The 19,933-nt window shown below is 42.3% G+C and overlaps 1 long non-coding RNA gene across 3 annotated transcripts; it reads left to right on the forward strand.

The window, feature by feature from the left end:
- The first annotated feature begins 844 nt into the window (after nucleotides 1–844).
- LOC125337197 lies at nucleotides 845–16,156 on the forward strand. Of its 3 annotated transcripts, none has more exons than XR_007207992.1 (4): nucleotides 845–1,136; nucleotides 7,942–8,133; nucleotides 8,350–8,478; nucleotides 13,183–16,156. It is a non-coding gene; the product is annotated as an uncharacterized LOC125337197 (long non-coding RNA). The 3 variants fall into 3 exon arrangements; XR_007207993.1 differs by lacking the exon at nucleotides 13,183–16,156 and adding an exon at nucleotides 9,434–10,921; XR_007207991.1 differs by lacking the exon at nucleotides 13,183–16,156 and having other exon boundaries at nucleotides 8,350–10,921.
- Nucleotides 16,157–19,933: the final 3,777 nt, after the last annotated feature.

Consider the following 19,933-nt stretch of genomic DNA (forward strand, 5'->3'; position numbering starts at 1 on the left):
AGTGTTGTGTACAGTTTGGTTATTGGTATTTGCAGTACAGATACTGAAGGATGTCAAAGCAAGGACACCCATTGATCCAATATTGAAAACCAGTGGAAAGGAGGAGCAGTAAAGAGACCACAGTTCTTGGCTCCAATTACTTTTGGATTCCACCCTTTGCTAGCCAGTCGTTGGTGTGCGTGTCTGTATCCAGTGACGCCTCTGCCAATGTGTCTAAGCACTTGTGAATGGAAAAGGTACTTCAAAGGGAAGGCATTCAGTATTGCCAGTAAAAGATTTGGGACAGTGTGGTTGAACAAATGCAGCCCAAAAGAATGTAATTTCTCAGGAATGTAGATGTTCGTTTGCCTCGTCATAGTGTAGGTGTGTCATTATAAAGACCTCTTGGGCTAGTAAATGTGGCTATTTTGGTCCAACTTTACACATAGCACTCTTGATAGAAACCTGAAATCACTGAGGCCTCAAGGCATCAGATGAAGTCCTTGCACAAAATGACAGTCAACAGGGGCGGGAAGGGAACATGACTATGAGTTGAACAAGGCTGTTTGCACTTCCTTGGTGAATCATCTGAGCATCTACAACTTTGCACACAAACAGTCGTTCTAACGAAATCTCACACTTCAGAAGTTCACAGGCAGCCCCCGTAGATTGCAGTTAATTAATGCATTACTGTCAGCATTACTATCATTTTGACTTCCCCTGAACATGAGAAGATGACTTGCTCAATGATGGCTGCAGAATGAGTAACAAGGCTTGTGAGCCACACACAGGAAGTTTCTGTATGCACTCAGAGTCAACCAGTGGTCACAACTCTGCAGCCTGTTCTGTGGGGCTGGTGCACACTGCCAAACTTTCAGAATGACTCTTTCACAAATGAACTGTATGCAACTTTGCAAACACCTGCTCTGCACAGAAGGAATTATTTTGATACCCAATTTGAAGCTTCAAAAGTCAGGATGTGTCTACATAAACAGGTGTGGATGAGTGCGTGTGCTTTGCATATTCTCAAAGGCAGGTGGAAGAGGAGCACATCTGCCTGCACACAGCTGGGCTACTTATTCTTAGATGTGTTCAAACCATCTCCTTTCTCTTTTCTCCTCCAAAGAAGGCTGATCAAATCACTCAGTCAATGCTAGGTAAGTAGTTCGCTCAGTTTATTTACTATTTCACCCTCTTTTACCTCAAAACCAGCAGTGGGTTTATATTTTTTCCCTGAAGCCTCCCCAAAACCAAAATCAATTTTGAGACGAATTTTCAGGCCTTTAAGGGAATATAACTGCAGGTGTTTTTTACACAAACAAAAATGGGAAGTTGTCTGGTGAGTCTTTTGGCAGCCTTAAATTTCTACTGTAAAACATAGTAAATAATGAGACAGCTGGTGAACTGCAGGGAATCTTGTGGCTGACAAAACTTTGGTGCAAGAAAGCTGATTAAGTGATACTCACTGTGCTTCTAATCTTGACAGCGGCTGAAGCACAGCAGCAGGCTCAGCTTGGAGCATGAGCCTCCCATCAGTCGTGACAGAGCAGCCCTTTCTGGACTGGTTATTGCCCTGTACTGCATGAGAAACACGGATGGAGGATCTGAAAGTCACTGTTTGGTTTCCTCGGTCAGATAAACTTGCAGGGAAATTATGCTAATTTTCAATTAGATAGGTATGAGGAGTGCAGTATCATATGCTGACTAGCATGTTAAAAGGTGAGACAGGTTCTATTAACAAACCCCAGTGAGAGAGATGATAGAGAGGGAAAGATGGATAAAGGCAGGAGAGTGCCATGCTTCAGACCACTGCAATAGATTGTGCTTTCTAACCACTTACAGTTTTGGAGCAGGCTATATTTCAAGGTCTTTAGTTCAGACTGCCCATTAACATGGAGGACTAAAAACCACATCCTGCTTTATACAGAAGGTGCAAGGAGAAGCTAGGAAAAGCCCATGGGTGAGGTATGATTTTGCTCCTGTACTGCTTTTACTCCTGGGCTGCTTTTACTCTGCCATTTCTCTGAAACAAGGGCAGGGTACTGTGGCTCAGTTCTGTTGCTGCTGAACTCCTCACTCAGTTCACATAACACAACACTCAGACACATAACATGGTGTACAAAAGGGTTCTTATGCTGCATGAACTGGATGAGGGTGGCAGCCTCCTTAGACTGAAAACTTCAGTTTTGAAATGAGAACATGGCTTGAATGAGAGAAGCAGGACCTAACCCAGAGAAAATAGATTCTCACCTTCTCACCACTGTTTCTGAACACCCATAGGTAGACTGGAGCAACCTCTTCTCTCAGTGAGCTATTACTGCAAGGCGTCAGATGGACTCTCCTTGAACCAAAGTACTACACAGTCTAAGTAAAAACCGAAAAGTTTGCACTGCCTCTTTGAGTGCTGGCAAGTTAGGTACATTCCCAAAAGGTATGGAAAGTGTAAAATCAGTCAAGTTTCATTATGAATGGGTTTACTAATTTAGCAGATTATGGTTGAAAACTTTCCAGACTAATGTAATATCTCCTCCTTGTCAAATTCTTAAATGTATAAAAGGAAGGATTTAGAAATAGAAAGTCTATTTGGCAGGACCGCAAGCTGCTGTGCTTCCAACTAGTAAAGGTAGGGAAAACATGGAAAGCTTGTGAGAAAGTATTGCCAAACTGAGCCAAGACCAGTGAAATCCTTGTGGAGATGTGAAATAATGCCGAGTGCCTGGAGGCAAAAGTGAGTGGAGGACAAATATAGGGCTGTTGCAAGGCACGGACTGCCCATCTGCACCTTCCTGCCACTTCTTGAATCACAACAGCACCCTTGGGGGTTAAACCAACAAATATGTCTATGTGCTTGGGAGCTCAGTTGGCATTTTAGAGCAGCTCTGAAAGCTTGCTTCCAACCCAAACTCATAGATATTGGATACTAAAGCCTGTCACATTAAATGTGTCTCTGGATGTTCTGTCCACAACATGACCTGAAGCATTTTCTTCAGAGTGGCTGATACATTTCAGCTCTACGCTGCGGCACTCAGTGCCATACTTGATTGAACAACTTGTCTCCACTATTAAAATGCAGAGAGAACTTAGACAAGCATTTAGAAGCTTTGTCATTAAATAGTTTTCTTGTCAATTGATCTATTCTTGTAGGGGAAAGACAACTACTAGATCCATCAATTGCCAGCAAAAAACCTAGGAATAGGTCTTAGTCAATTAAGTGGGCAAGTACTGCTTGACAGCTCCCTTCGGGAGATGGTTCATTTGGGGCCTGACTATTCAGCAGGATTAGCAACTTCAAGCACTGGGAAGCTGACCTTAACTGAAGGTGAGCTCACGTCTGCAATGTGTCAGTGGAGCAGCACTGTGCGAAGGAGCAGCACAAACCTCTCTGCTCCCCTGCTGAGGACTGTAAAACCTCTTTTTTATTCCTTTTTTTCTACCCCCAGGAGTTTCAAACAGGTTTTAAGTGGTATAATTTTTTCTGAAGCCTCGGTCTTCTCCCTTCCTGTTGATTTTTTATTGTCACGCATTTCGTGACTTGTGCTGTTCATCTCAAGCCCTGGTAGCTCTTGCTCCTCCCCAGGTACCATACCTTGAAGAGGCAGCAGAACACGTGGTCAAGGGGTTCACTGAGATGGAATTGGGCACAGAGAGACAGCTCACTGAGTCGAAATCACTCTTCTCATTGATGAATGGCCAAAAATGACCACACACTGAGTGCAAGGGGAACACCTGTTTACCCACAGCTGTATCCCACAGGAGCATCTCATTGAGCCATTCCCTGCCATTCCCACTCCTGATAAGAGTTTTAAGCTTTCACTGTACACCGCCATTTTTTTTCTCAGAGTCCCAGGTGTTCCAGATGTTCCAGGACACCTCTATGTCAGAAAAGCCTGGCGTGGTTGTCACAGACACATCTCTATCACTGAAGAATCCCGCTCCTTGGGAAGCTGTTTCCATCTCCTTCAGCATTAGAAATTGCTTGCCCTGACCTTTACTAATGGTTGCTGCTAGCAATGCTGCTCACAACCCCTGCTCAGCAAAGCTTCCTGGCTTGAGACAGGAGCAAGTATCTTTCACCCATTTAACAAGTAAAACTCCCTAAAAGTTTCTCTGTCTCTTCACTGAGTATCAAAAACTCGGTTTCTTTGTGGGATTAGGTTGTGCAGATATGTGCAGAATGTGCTCAGAAAAAGCCAAGTGCTGAGCAGGGCTTCTTGATGCACAAATACTTGTAATATTGTCAACCCTGTCATCACTTTGCAGAGCTTGCCAAATCTGTTTTGTTTCTACTGCATGAAAGTAGAGTAACTCTCTCTTCCTGCCTGAGCTATGCCCCAAATGCCCTCAATGCACCACTACACTAATTATTACACTTAGAAGTAAGGCAGCAGAAGTCAGATACTGTACTTCAGGCAAAAATCCCTGTTGAGATTCAGCCACTGCATGCAAACATAGAAAAACTTATAATGTTCCCAATTTTTCAAAGCTACGAATTAATGCAAAAACTCAGAAGAAGATCATGCCTATTTACAGATGTTTAATATTGATAAATCATATTTGCCACACCTGCAATCAGTCTAAGTTTCAATTTAAGTAGAATTGAATCAGCCAAGCATTTATTTCCATTACAGATGGGTGGATTCAGGTAAGGTTTACATGTCCAGATTTATTTTCCTCACGTTCTGCACTGGTTCATTCTCCAGACTAATAAAAGTTGCAGAAAATAGTATTCACAGTGGATGTGCTCCAAAAAATTTGAAGCTCTGATGTCCATGAATACAACCAAATAATTTGGAAAAGAGATTTTCTATGTCCTAAATTAAAACTAGACTGGTGACTCAAGTTCAGTTGTCTTTCAGTTAACAATGTCATCACAGATACCAAGGGACATGCTCAGCCACTAATTGCAAACATCGAGTTTACAAGGAGTTTGTGTGGAGCTGAGAAATGCAATGGCCACTCTGTGGAAGGAATCACTGCTCATTTTCCCATTGAATTTATAGAAAGTGTTGCCAATAAACAAAGCAAAATGCAGAATGCTTCCCTGCAATCAGCCCTTTAACTTGTAACAATTGCAGTAAATCACCTTTCAGCCAGGGTAGCATCTTTTAATGTGTTTTTACCTCTTGCCCAGCACAGCGTGGCCATGATCCAGCAGTGGGACTCCTTCAGCAATACCTGGAAGGGAGCAGCAGCTGCCAGGTGGCTGCAGCACAAGGGAGAACTTGGCTCCCTCCCAGTCTGCACCTGGGGTGCTTCCAGAGGGATTATTCCCACCCCTAGGGGCACAGCAGACTGCCCAGCATGAAAAGTTTTGCTGTACGTCTGCTGAGGACTGCTTTTCAGAAAACCTCTGGAGGTTGTTTGGGGGTTGGTCTTTGTTTTTTTTGGTTGGGTTTTGTTGTCTGGTTTTTTTTGGGTTTTTTTTTAATAGAAAAGGAAAGCTCAGTAACACTGCAGTCCACAGTCAGGAGCTCTGTGGAATGTGATTGCATTCTCTGCTCAGGGATGCCCAGGAGCCCAAGTCACTGAATTCTTCCTGTATTGGAGGAAGAAGATATCCAGGCTGGGCTCAAGGTCTGAACTAAAACCACTGGTGCCCCATTTTCTGCTACCCTGCAGTTGGGATGTTGGATGAAAGGTGGCTTGCCACCTTTCCACCCATGGGGAGAAGTCCCTGGAGTGAACCTGAGAGAGGCAGCAACCCAGTGAGACACTGGCTGTCAAAGCCACTTCAGCTCTCAACACCCATCTCGCAGGAGCTGCACATCCTGGTTGTTAGCAGCAGAGGACCCCCAGGCAGGCTCAGTCACAGAAACAGAAATGTTCCTGCTTCACATTCAATGTAAAATAATTGCCTGAATCCATGTGGGGAAATCCTCTCCCTGGAGCAGCTTTGGGGATATGACAGAAGGCATGCTCCACTTCTGGCAGAGATAAAGCAATTTATCCTTCTTTTTGCCATAGACAGCTCTGAATTTCTTTCAAGACATGACAGTGGTGTATATTAGTACATGATGAGGAAAGAAATTGCAAGAAATTTTCTGGGGTGGTTTGGTGGATTATTTTTTTTGGGCCACCGTGGGGCATTTTCTATCTACAGAGTTGTGTCAGCGATTTCTGTGAGCTTATCCCCACTGTGCCGTTGTTGATGTTGGTGGTTCTGTAAATCTGCCTGTAAGGCACTGCTTGCAAAAGCAGCATGTAAAGCAGAAATTTGTCCTTTGTATTTTGAGCAAACTAGAAGCAGAAATTACATAAGCTGGCTCCCCAGTTCTGTCAGACAGTCAGGAGTCTGCTTCACTGGTCTCCTTGCAAAAATTTTGGTAGTATTTATATACCCCATATATATACACTCATATAAGTACATTGATACAAGCACGTATGAAGATACAGATATATGCATATATGTGTGTGTATGCATATATATATCCTCTGTGTGTACATTTATATATACATATGAGACAGAGGTTTCAGATGTGACACTGTGTATCTATAATTATCTAGACTCTTTTGGTGAAATTTATTGTACACATCTTTATCACAGAGAAAATGACTGAACATGTATTTTACATCTTCTTTTCTCCTCTTTAGTATCCGTCTTATTTTTGTATTTTGTTCCTTCTTTTCCTCTCTGTTTTTTTTCCCTTTTCTGTCTAAATGTATTGGATATTAAATACAGTCTAAAATTGACTTTGCAGCAATAGTTTTGTGAGGTCTACTTAGGGAGAACAAAAATCTTTTGAATAATCATATGTAATGAAGATGCATTTGAATATATACTCTGTGTCTCTCATCAGCAATGACTGCAGCTTAATGTAAAGATACCACTATGCTTACATGGTGTGTTATGGCAGAGTGGTATGTAAGCACACATAGAATCATACACCTGAAAAGAATGACAAAAATAATATAAATATTGTTAGCATATTTAAAATTAATGCCTACATCTCAACACAAGTGTGTTTCTGTATGCATACATGTGCTTTGTTTCTGTGTGTATCAGCCAGCCTTCCTATGAATGCATGTATGCAGGAGGGAAGGATATGATTATGGATTTGCATAACATCCTGCGTGAATGTAGACTGAAACTGAAAACATGGAGGAAATTATAGAATCTATTTTTAAAGTCTACATTACTGCAAATGTTGCTTCATCAAGCTCTTATCATTGCTGATTAATTATGTAGAATGAATGATGAGTTCTACCATCTCTGCATTGGAGAAGAAATTTAAGCAGGGTGTTTTGGGACACTCACAAAGAGGTGTTTCAGCAGACAGTGGAGTACCATAACATTATTTTTTTGTCCCCTGGACATTCCACAGTTACTGGTGTCTCTCTCGTGCATGAGATTATTGATCTCCATGGTAGTAATGAAAGATGAAAAGGTCAATTTTTAACTGTGAACAGTAGGGACCTCTTGCTACTACAATGGCTGATGTAGGAAAAGTGCGCCCTTGCCTTTTGCAAAGATCTCCATTATGTCAACAAGATTGATCTACTGTGGGAAGATCTTGCTTTCCTATCGTTTTGTCTTCATACCACTTCTGTCCAGCACTTCCAGAATGAAACCTTTTATAGTTTTGATGGCTCCCTGCTTTCTAATTTTCTTCTTTTCCAGCATGGGAGGCACTTGTGTTAAGCCACCTGAAGCACAGCTCTTGGCTGTGCTAGTCCTTTCCTGATGGCTGCTGGAGGAGGTGACCCATCTGGAGGGCACCCTCCCCACTACAGCACCCCAGCCTCTCCTTGCAGCTCCCAGTGGTGCCAAAGGGTGCCAGCACAGGCGGGAGCTCCTATGGCTGTTCTCCTAGGTGGGCAGTGCAGCTGCTGGCTGTGCAGATCCAGGCTCCACCACAGGAGACAGAGGTGGGATAGAGAGCACTAATGTAATTTGGTGCAATCAGATGAAGAAAAAGGGGAGCAGGATATGGGCAGTTAGTTTATTATATTTTATTATATAAGGAAAATGAAGACTGGGTACCAGGGATGAGAGCCCAGCAAGAGAATCTGAGCAATCCCAGGACTGACAGCCTCACAGCTTGGGAATACAGGGACCAGGGAACACCCCACCCTGATATCAGTGGTACGACAGTTACAGCTACTGCAAATATCAAGGCATTGCTGAGCTGCAGACACAGCTGCATCATGTTTCAGGTAATAGAGTGCCTCAGTCTTGTCATTCATTTTAACTTCCTTCCTTCCTTCCTTCCTTCCTTCCTTCCGTCCGTCCCCTCCCCTCTCACTCAATTTTTCTCTCTCCCCCTCCGCCTTTCCTCTCCTGCCCCACATGCTGAAAGAACTGAATCAAAAATATCCTAATTTCTTTCCATGTGTTCTTGAACTCCCATATTTCTTTTTTTTTTTTAACAGTATCACACAGTTGTAGACAGGAAGATTGATCTGCGATTTTCTGGTTTTCTGAGGGTTTACTGCAGCTGGAATTCTGTCAAGAAAGATATTAGCCTGGACTTATTTCTGTTCAGCAAGGGGAGGAATTAGGTATGTGAGAAGAATAGGAAAGTTTGATGCTGGTATTCACAATGATTCAAGTTCAAGTAAGCAAACCCAAAAAGGCATTGTAGAGGAGACTCTCACTAACAACCAGGAGTTTTGGATTAGATGTTTAGTACAGGAGGTAAGAGGCACAGAAGAACATTTGGAAGGTGTACAGGAAACTAGTCACTATGATGCAATGGAATACATCAACAAACAAGCCAACCAACATGAGTTTCTAAGAAAGTTGGGGAACTCGAAAAGAAACCACAATTGCAGCATGTCTGTCTACATTCCCCACTACTCCCCATCCCTGAAATAGAAAACAGAATAGAGGAAGAAGCAGGCAGTGTGCCTTTGGAAATCCTGCTTGTCAGGCTCTGCTCAAGTTCCTGGGAAGAGATAAAACTAGCAAGAAAACAGAAGAAGTGAAGGGCAGCCAAAGGGGCATCAGATAAGACAAGTGCTGTGCTAAAGAGGAAGCAGACCCCATTTTAAAGAGGCAACTGAAATAAATTGCTGTGAAATGGGAATGATGCACAACTATATTTAAACTTTATTTTATGTAAGCTAAAATGAAGATGGAGTGCTGGCAATTAAGAAGCATCGACAAAACTTTAGCTGTTGATAAAAAAGCATGTGAGACAACATTTGGTAAATTAGCTGCCCTGACTAAATAAATCCATAATATTGAAGGGATTAATATTGAATTGCCTATCATTTCTCATGTCTCAAAAAAATGGAAAAATACGTTAAGATGGGGAAACAATATAAGGAAAGACTCATCTTGCTGATTTAAGACAAACATAAGCAGGGAGGTACCTACAAATGATGGAGGCATCAAAAGTCCCATTATAATTGGTAGCAATTTAGGGCTTTGTTCAGTTGCTTACACATAGGCATGGCCTGATGGCCCCAGGGGACAGCAGATATGCACTGGAGACTAACAGCTGTATGACAGGAACTACAGGAAACCCACATCTCTCCAGAGCATAGGGCTGGAAGCCAGGCAGGAGAGGGCAGGCCTTGGACATCTCAAAATGACACCTCTGGTTCACAGCCAAATCAGGAACTGGGAGCAGGAGGTAAGTCCAACTGAAGGGTCCAAATGCCCGTTGCCACAATTTAGCTAGATGTTAGACCTCCTACTACATTCCCCTAGTGAAAAATAACTCAGTCTAGCTATTGGCATCTAAACATCATACCTAAGGATTATGTCAGCTAATCTAAGGTATGGGCACCTAAGGCCCTTGAGCGAAAGACGCAGCAGACAACATCACTGGGCTGTGTGATACGTGGTTATCTTCACTATCCTGGTCTCACTTCAGACCTGTCCTTAGGAGAGGTTTATGATGGAGCAAGCTCCCCCTCCCCAGCTAATGAAGAGAGAGATGCACGGAGGTGCAATCCCTCTTGGTCCAAAGCAGACCTCTAAAATAAAAGGGATTCCCTTTCTCAAGTGCTTGTTGCTTCTGAGAGAGTGATTTTTTTCAGCGTTTAGAGCAACAAAGCCAGCTTCCTGGTGGTCCACGCAAGAGGAAAGCAGCTCTTTTTCTTCTCTCTGGCATTTGGAAGTGATTTCTCCTGAAGATGCTAGGAGGCCCCATTATATACAGCAAAATTAAAAAAGAGCTGCAACATGCCTAATTTTCATTTGTGGTGTGTTGGCAACCATGCTGCAAAGTGATCCGAGGCCTCTGCTCCCCTCCCAGCAGAGCTCAGTCTCCTACAGAGCTGGATCTCTGCCCCAGGTCCTGCTTGTCCTGACACGCAGAGTCCCATGGGAAGGGGCACCCACATGCAGGGGCTGCTGCACGGGTCCCTAGTGAGGATGGGACACCTGGGGTGAAGTGTGACACCCTGAGCCACAGTGATGGGCCAGATCCAGGAACTGAGTCAGTCACTTGCCTTCACCCTCTGTGGCCCATCAGGGCCTCATTAGGTACAGGTAGCTTTATTTAAAAACAAACCCCCTTCAGTACATAAATGCATCATAACTTGACACCACAGCACAGCAGCCCTTGCTCACGGCTTCCTCCATTTGCTGCCTCCTTGGGGTGAAGTGAATCCCAGATCCCCCTAGGTGAGAGTTGCAGCAAGTGTGCCCACAACAACACAGTTGGATTGGGTGATGAGCTGGAAAAATAGGAGGTGATTTTTCAGAGGGGGTGTTGAGAATACTTCCTGCTGACAGTTTTGTGCCCTGATGAAATACTGCATCACATCTCTACAACTCCCACTGCTGAAGAGGGCAAATAAAATGCCAAGGGGAGGGAGGGGATTCCTACAACATGTATGTATATATATCTCATGCAACTGGAAGAGATTCAATTTGCAGATATTAAGGTGAACATTAGAGCAGAAATTCCATAAGGATGACGTCTATGAAATTACAGAGAGCAATTTGGAAAACTGTGCTTCTTAAGCACGAAGGGGAACAAGAGTGCATTGTAAGGCACAGGATCTCTCATAGTTAATAGCTGTATTACACTGATGTAGTGTTCATGCTATAGTTTAACATGAATCACAATGCTGACTGATGCATAAATACCATATTATTTTATATAAGCTATATATGCACTGTGTCTATGACATTATTTTTATCTGTCCCTATAATGTAAGTTTAGAACTTCCCCGAGCTAGCCCATAAGAGTATTGTACAATACTGGGCAAAATCTGTATGAAGTTTAATTTGACCAGTGCTCAAGGAATGTGCTAATTTTTTTTTTTTTTTTTTTTCTTTTTGCATTAGGAAGTAAATAAAGTTCAGAAGTTTCCCTTGACAGTAAGCAAAAAGTTTATCTTCAAGTGGTTTTGGACTATAATGCTGTACTTGTAATGAAATTTGGGAGTTCCAGTAGTTATCTGGCAAGTGACACAGACTAGGGTTAAGAATGTGACCATCCACTATGAATAGTTCCCACTTACATCCTTAGTGTGTGTATTTATAGAACTACTTATTTTATGCTTAATGCATTTAGTGGTGAGATCACCAGAGTTTGTTCCTGGGCCTACTTTCTTTTAGAAAGCAACACAGACTGCTGTCTGCTAGGGGTCTGACAAGAGACGGTATTTAACATTTATCTTGTTTACACCTGAAAATGAGGAAGGAGCGAGCCTGGTATGTATAGATGTCAGCATTTGCCTGTCCATTTTCTAGCTGAACATTCAATCACAGAAGTTGCACAAACAAATTAGGCATACAGCTATACAAACCTAGTTTGAAAAATTGGGCCATGCGTGGGTGTGTGCATCTAAATATTTTACAAGCTGAACAATCACCCTGGAGTATTTTAGGTTAGAGATAGATAAATGATATGTCCATCCAAATTTACATCTAAGCAAAGATTCAAAGATCTTTATGCATAAAATCTTTCAATTATCAGGTTTTCAGGTGTTATGGGCATCCTTCCTTCAGAGCAGTGCTGGGCAGAGCTCCATGCTTTTGCAATTCAGTTACGTGACACAAAAGCAGCAATAAGGCTACTGCCAGAGTCCAGATTAACTAATAATATTTCCAATAATCTATTTCATTGCTGCAGTATAGCAGATGTTAACAGTGACACAAGCACCCGAAGAGGTAAACCAATGGAGTGACTGGGGGAGGGGATGCTCAGCATTGCCACTCAGCCACAGTGAGGAAGGCTCACTGGCAGGTTCAGGAGTTTGGGGGGGGTTTTGTTGTCTCTCCACAGCATTACTTCAGCCCACATGCAGAGCCTGGAGCCTAGTGATGCGAGGCTTCCTATGGATGGGCGGTCTGGAGCCTTGCCTTTATATCTCAAAGCTCCTGGGAGCAGGCAGCAACATCTGCTCCATGGTATCATCCACATGCCAGCATAGCTGGACTTTGTCCCCTCTCAATGGCTTCACCTCCTCCTTGATGAGGGCACAGCTCCAGCAAGAAGAATGATGAGACTTATCCTCCTGAAATTACCATGCTGAACCATTTTCTTTTCTGAATCCAGGACTTTATTTTTATGTCTCATGTTGTAATCACAGAATCTGAGCTACTGGCCCATGAAGTGGTCTGCCATAGGCAAGCCTATGGCTAAGTCATGAGCAGAATTTGGGAACGGATTTGGAAAGGGGCACTGGCTTAGACCAAAGGACATTGTTTGTTTTCCAGCAGTTTAGCCTTGCTGTTCAAGGGTGCTCCCAGGATTTCCCAGGTGACTGACATTACCTCCTGGCACCAAAGGCTTCCCTGCTGTACTCAGTCCTACCACAAGGCTCATATCCCATTGCCACTTAAGTAAATTATTACTCTTATTGAAACACTCCCTTTTAATTAATGGGAGAGTTGATGATCTCATATGTTTATCTGTCAGCACTTTTGTTACTTTTTAATAACGAGAACCCTAGAATGACACAAACCCACTGCATCAAATGATGGTGGCTGATTGTCACCTGAAATGGTAGAGAGGGCTGTGGTTTGGGGAAAACCCTGCTATTCAGGGCCACATTCTTCCATGTGGTGTTTGGTGTACACCACCAGCTAACAACCACTCTGAGAGGTCCAGCAAGTCTCTTTGAAGGACAGGCAATGGAAGGGGAAAAAGCAAGTCAACAACAATAAAGTAGCAGCCTTTTACATGACACACCTACAAGTGAGCAGTTCTCATTCCTAAGAGGCTGGCACATTACCACAGTGATTCTTGCATCTGGTTGATCTGTCAAAAATTATGATTTTCTCTTCTTTTCTGCAAGGGAGATCTTTTTATTTTGCCTGCTGACTTGAAGAAGCATCCGGAAATATATTTCCGTTTCAGTTTCTGCTCATCGGGAGGAGGATGAGAGGGGAAAGGGAAGAAAAGGCAAACAACTCCCCATGTGTATTTCCTGGTAGTGTTGCCTGAACTGGTACATGTCAAGCCCAGAAATACAGAAGACAGAGTACACCAGAACTGCCTACAAACTATCACCTTTACCACTTTTCCAGCAGCATTGCCAACGTTACATTTCTCTGCCCAGAATGTTCCTGAGCCACCAAGACTGGGAAAACCTGTGGGAAAAGTAAAGAAAGCCCAAGCTACCTTATTTGCCCACAACAGTCCTTATGGGCAGCACCTGTATGTGTGCCTCTCCTCCTCCTTCCCCTGCCCTGAGACGCTGAGGGTTGGTGCTCATGGGTCTGCAGGGACCTACTGAATGGGCACTGCAGAGAAACTTCTGGGTGTGGGATAAATGCAGACTGTTCAGAGAAGATCCCTCCTGGTACAGATTTCAGAAAGTATGCTTTCTTCATCAGTAAACAATGAGTCATTGGCTGTCACAAGGGAGAAAATGAGATTACAAAGGATGTATAAGTAAATAAATTAGTTCCCGTTAGTCATGGCAACAGCTTAGTGTTTCCACCCAAGTGTTTTATTCCAATTCATCTTTCTGTCTTTATTTTTGTAATATTGTTACTCTTTTACTTTGGAGAATAAAATTCTAATAAGATTCTCTTGGAAATACAGATTTTAAAAATGCAGTTCTTGTGTTAGACTACTTTTGAGGACACAGTCTTTATTTTTTGACACTTATGTTCAGGGATGGAGCTGTGGGCAAAGAAATGAAGTTGTACCATCCTCTGCCCTGATGCTGCTGCAGGTCTTTCATGTGACATTTGTCACTTGACCTGCAAAAGGAGCTTTCACCATACAGGCATCTGTTGCTCAGCTCCCTGCCCCAAATATGGGTGCATTACACTCTGTTTTACAGATGCCATCCAATAGACCTCTGGAGGTTTGCTGACCCCTGTCCCCAGGCACTGATGTCAGAATACTGTGATCCAAAGAACTGTGTCTCTCTGGGAAAATGTCTGTTTTAAAACATGCTTCTGCTCCAGTCCTTTCCTTTACATCTGCATCTCAGAGTAGTTGCTGAAAACTTCTTGTGTTTTCCCCAGATCCTGCAAAGATGGAAATCTTGCAGAAGAGCTGTGTTTTCTTCCTTGGTTTAAATTTTTTTTTTTCAAATACCTTGTTTTGCTATAGATGTTAAATAGTCTACAAATTATATAAGATGTTCTAAATATGTGTGCTTATTACAACTCCTATAATCTCAGTCCATACCAAAAGTGTGCCCTCCAAAGTAGGGGAAGTTGGAAATTGTCAGAGTCACATCTTGGTTTAAATGTCACAGTTCTCATCTATAGGCAAAAGTGGTTGTTACTGTTTTCACTAAGATATGAAAAAGACTTCAGAAACTATTCCAGAGAACTGAATTACTTAAGTATTACCATTATTCACAGATTTCCCCAAAACTACTTTCTGACTGGTTTTGTCTCTTATTATAAGATGTAGGAGGAATTTAGGGAGATGGCGCATTTTCTGGTACATTCTTCAATACATGAAACAAAGAAAATCACTTCTTTTAAAATATTACCAAAAAGCATGTCTCTCCCTCTCTGAGTACAAGTGTTTTTATATCTGCAGATGTGTTAAATATATCTCTTCTAATTGTAAAATTCACTTCAAGCTATAAAGGTGACGGCACTGTCTTGGGGCAGCTGCTCGGGAGTGACTTGGGAGCCACTCAGCAGGACTACAGAAAAATGCTCATTGGCAGCATCAGCAATAGAAATCTCTTCATACTATGAATGAATCAGTTTGACTTGGTTTGAATTTTTCGGTCAGTGGACCAAAATTGTACCTGGACCTTTAGTTCCACTGTGTTTCCTGTATCTTCAATGACAGTACTTTATGGCCTTTATTGTCTTCTTGTCTAAAGACATTTAATAGCCATTACCCAGCAGAGGTGATGACTGAGGGAAGGAGAGGAGGGAAAGCAGTGTGGAAGGGGCTTTAGCCCCTGTATGCACCAGCAGGTGCTGCAAGGTTTGTGAATGTATCAGGTAGACAGCCTGGAGCCACCTCTTCCCTGCTGTTTATACAAGGACTCTTCTTATTCCTGGTCTTGCAAACATGTTTAGGCTGCAATAAATTGAAACTTCCCAGTCAAATTCTCAAGGCTCTCAAAACTTGGAGATAATGTTTCTAAAAATTTAAAATAGGGGACTTCACAGATTATTCATGCAGTCAACTTGAAAGGTTGTGGGATTTGTTCCAGTACAGCAGAGAATTTTTTCATTATTGGTGGTAGCAATAATCATAAGCTGAGGCCTGTGATTCAGTTTATGGTGGTCTTAATTTATGATGGAAGACTTTATTTTTAACAACAAAAGTGAGTGGATAACAAAATTCTGCTAAAGGTAATTAACTCCACAGATGCAGGGCTGAAGGCTGCCCTAAAGAGTGAAAAAAACCCCAAACAAATCTATATGGGTGATGGATTTTATCCTCTTTCTTTTCAGCAGGTTAACTTTAAAGTATCTTTTTTAAAATTGACAGTCTTAATGAAACAATTTAAATACTACAAAACTATGTTTAGTTCCACTTATTGATGTTGTCAAGGTCATTTCTACGTGAAACCTGAACAAGAACAGGTCAGGTGGAGCAATGTGTGGGTGAAAGCACTTCCTCTACACAAAGTATAGCAAGACAGATTGTATGTAAACAAATACTGATTCATTGTCTTGTCTTTGAATGAAAAGGACAAATTTGTTTCTAAATTATCCATCTTCACTTCTGACTGGAGAACTGATTCTCTGATGCTGGACTGAATAAATCACAGCTTGTGCTCTGTTATTTTGACTTCTGCTTTTATTTAGAGGGTTTTTTTCTTTCAAGAATGGAAAGTAAATATATGAGTCTCACAGAGAAAAAATAAATTAATTTCTTTCAAGGCAATCCATCTGGTTTGAGTTGTTCATTTAACAGAGGAAAGTGAGGTTGAAAACCAACTCTCCAAAGGCCAGCTCTGACAGAGCATGAAGGTAAGAATTTACCCATCTCAACCTGTCAAGAGCTGATGCTATTAATCCCTATGCTGCTGCATAACAAATATGTAAGGTTAACAATTAAAGGACGGATGTTTTCATTTGTTTAAATTATGGGCAGAGTAAGAAATTGAGGAATGAATTTATTTTTTTTCAATACTTTTGAGGCATCAAAAGCACTTGAAGCAAAATAATTTTGATTCTTATTTTATGAATGTAAAAGTATTTGTGTTTTCTTGTTGAGACAGTGGGTGGGAGCAGTGGAACCAGGAGTTTTGTGTTGAATTTTGTCTCTGATAATGAATTCCTTTTTGATCAAAGACAAGTCTCCTAACAGCTGCACACTGTAATTTCTTTGTCCTAAATGTAGCTGTATATAAAGTATACCTGCCTCATGGGATATTTCAGCAATGAATAGAGCTGTATATATTGAAAGTGCTACATAATGCCACTATAGGTGATATTTAAGTTGATGCTTTACAGCCTAGGTGCCCTAAACACTTTTCTCATTACCTCATTATTTTCTTTACTGCTTATATGTGGCCCGTCCAGGCAGAACCAATTAGGCAGTGACAAGGATAGAGGCAGAGATCTTTATAATCAAGTCATCAAGAAGTCTAGAGACTTTTTTCTTGATGTATTTGAAATATTTGCAGCCAGAGCTGGAGGGAGGAGGAGGGGAGGCTGGAGTTTGGGGGTTTTGTTTAGTTTTTTTTAAGACTCTGGTATTTGCCAACATTTGGAAGGATTTCATGGTTCCCGAGTGTTGTCTAGCTCAAGGTGATACATAATATGTAAATGTACCAGCTATTTTCTGAGATTCTTGGGAAGTCACAATAGAGACAGAGTCACACTGGAAATGTAAAAACTTGTGCACCTCAGAGTATTTATTTAGGTAAGAAAACTTTATGCAGCATATGGAAGAATCACTCTGTGACGAAATTCAATTTCAGTAGCTTTTTTATCTCATTTCCTCAGTTCCTCTGTCATTCCCCAAGCTCAACCCTTTCTTTAGGAGCCCTGAGTGAGCAGGGAAAAATGTACCGAATGTAATGGTTGGCTTGAGAAGTCTTCCCCAAAGGACTGTTTGTCCATTATAACTGGCTGTCTGCTGCACTTATTTTGTTTTACTGGCTAAAAGGACGTGAGTACTTACATTTTCTCTCTTTCTCAAAATATTATGCTTTGGCTGAGTGGTTTAGACTAAACTGAAGAGATGTATCAGTACTAGAGAGGATGGTTTATTTTGGTCTTTTTACCTGGGTGTTTTCAAACTCCATCTGTACTGTGAGCATCGGGCTGTGTGTGGGAGTGGTGCTGCGGCGGGCGGATGTGCAGGAACCCTCGTCGCCCATTCCTACACACATACACACACACAGAGAAGGGTTTTCTCCAAATGCTCTGCTCTGTTGTAGAGGGGAATTTGGAGATGGGAGCAAGGCCAGGGCTCTCTGCACAGAAAGCTTGGTGTGCTGGGGATAGGCAGATTTCACAGAGACTTAGTACTATGTCCCTCACAAGCACTGTGCAATTTAGCTGTAGGCAAGGCAGGGTTGACCACACTGTGACTTGCATTAATTGCACCACTCAGACCGAGCCAGAGGACAGACTGCCGTCAAGGTCAACCAGGGCTGTCCTTGCAGTCGCCCTGGCTTCGTCCATGCTACAGAGGACATGCTGAAGCCACTCACCGCCCCTTCAGCTCGGCTGGGGTGCACTGCTACTCCTTGAGGACCCCACACCATTTCAGCTGCACTGCCTGGCTGTGGGGCTGTTCTGCTGAACAAAGGGATACCTACGTTTCACCAGAATCAGCTTTGATAAAATGTTTCTTCAGAGGGACAGTCAATATGCCTGGGCCCTCGCAGCTCCCCAGTGGCTTGGCCTCCACCTCCAGGCTGTGTACTCTGGCAGCCTGTCTCCTGCAGTCCTGGTGCCAGGACGCCTGCTCGCCCACGGACAGCTGGGCTTGGCGCCTGAAGAAACCTGTTCGCACTCTGGCTGCAACGAGTCCAGCAGCCTATTGCTTGCTCCTTCTCTGGGAAAGACTACGCTTAAGAGACCAGCAAGGCAGCCCGGAGCACGCTCCAGTCACGTGCAGAAAGGATTTGGATTACAACTCTCCAGCTGCATGCGCAGCCGAAGCATCCTGGCCTTGTGCAAATTCAGTGCACTTTGCCTATTGATCTATTTTTTTCCTCTCCAAGAGGACTTTCATATGAGACAGTTGTTCAGAAATTAATTTGTGCAGCAGTAGTTATTGTATTATTATTGCTCCCATGCTGCTATGGATATAGATGATATTTTACAGGAAATCATGAAGAAAAGACTATTGCTTTGAGCAAGGCTGTAACTTAAAGTTGTCCAGACAATATGACCCATACTCGTATTCTCACCTCTATAGCACTGCAGTGGTCCAATACCAGCTCTAATCCAGGTGATGTTCTGATCTAGGTTTTTAACATGATCGTGTTTATTCTAATTGATAGATTTAAAATTTTAGACCTGGTTCATCAGCCTAAAATATGAATTAGTGAGCACTTAAACTTGAGGCAAAATTTTCTTGCGTATGAATAAGAGACACAGGAGTCCAGGACATGTACTCAAGGTAGAAATGCCTTCTTTCTTTTCCTGCCTGGGATTTATGAGATGTGTCTGCAGTTCATGGTTTTATTTTATAGAGGGTATATTTTATTGCCTCAGACTTCATGAAAATGAAAAAATCAGTGATCATATTCAGTTAGTCTAAATAGCATCACTTCATCATTTGTAATAGGAGACAAAATAACCTAAAAATATGCCCATGTAAATTGCTTCTTGCATACATACTATTTCTTTTATGTTGTCCTAGAGTGAACATCCCCCTTAAATACTTTCCTGTATTGGACATACTGATTACACTGTTCATTTAGCAAGCAGAAAATGAATGGAAGTGCTATTAAATACTCCAAATCATTTGGATCAGAATATATCCACTTCCTTGAAAAATGAAGGCTGGGAAGAGCATGTAGGAATAACAGCAAATATGTAAATTTAGGAGGTGCAGTTCAATCTGGGAGCTGAAAGTGGAGGTGATGCTCATATGTCTGGCTCTGCCTGGGCTGGCAGCAGCCGCAGGGCAGGGTGAGCCAGGGCTTCTGCTCTCTGGGGCCAGGGGTGTAACTGGGAGCAAAAGAAACCGGGTGGAGGGGATAGGATTACTGCCTGCTGTCTCTCCCAACCAGAATGAGGGTCATCCACATTCCACCGATTTATTTGTGGGAGAGGAGTTACAGGAATTAATTTACTAATCCTACACCCAGCCTCTCTCTTCCCTGACTGCAGTCTTCCACTAATTTCCCAATATAGATTCTGTCTTCCTCTCTGCAGCTGTTTGTTATTTGTAATTTTTTAAAAAAAAGTGCTATTTCCTAAGACTTGGAGACTTTTATCTCTCCATCTAATCCACTTCCACCTAATGTACATAAAGGATTTGTTCCAAATACATGAAAATCTGTAAACTTAGCCACTTCTAGTAGATTTTTTTCTTGTCTAAATACATCTATCAATTTAATCTGAAGAAATTAGACACCTGCTCTAACAGTAAATAAATGTTCAAGAAAATTAGGGAGAATAGGAAGGCTGATTCTTCAACCA

Source organism: Corvus hawaiiensis, chromosome 2 (assembly GCF_020740725.1).
Source record: "Corvus hawaiiensis isolate bCorHaw1 chromosome 2, bCorHaw1.pri.cur, whole genome shotgun sequence".
NCBI lineage: Eukaryota > Metazoa > Chordata > Aves > Passeriformes > Corvidae > Corvus > Corvus hawaiiensis.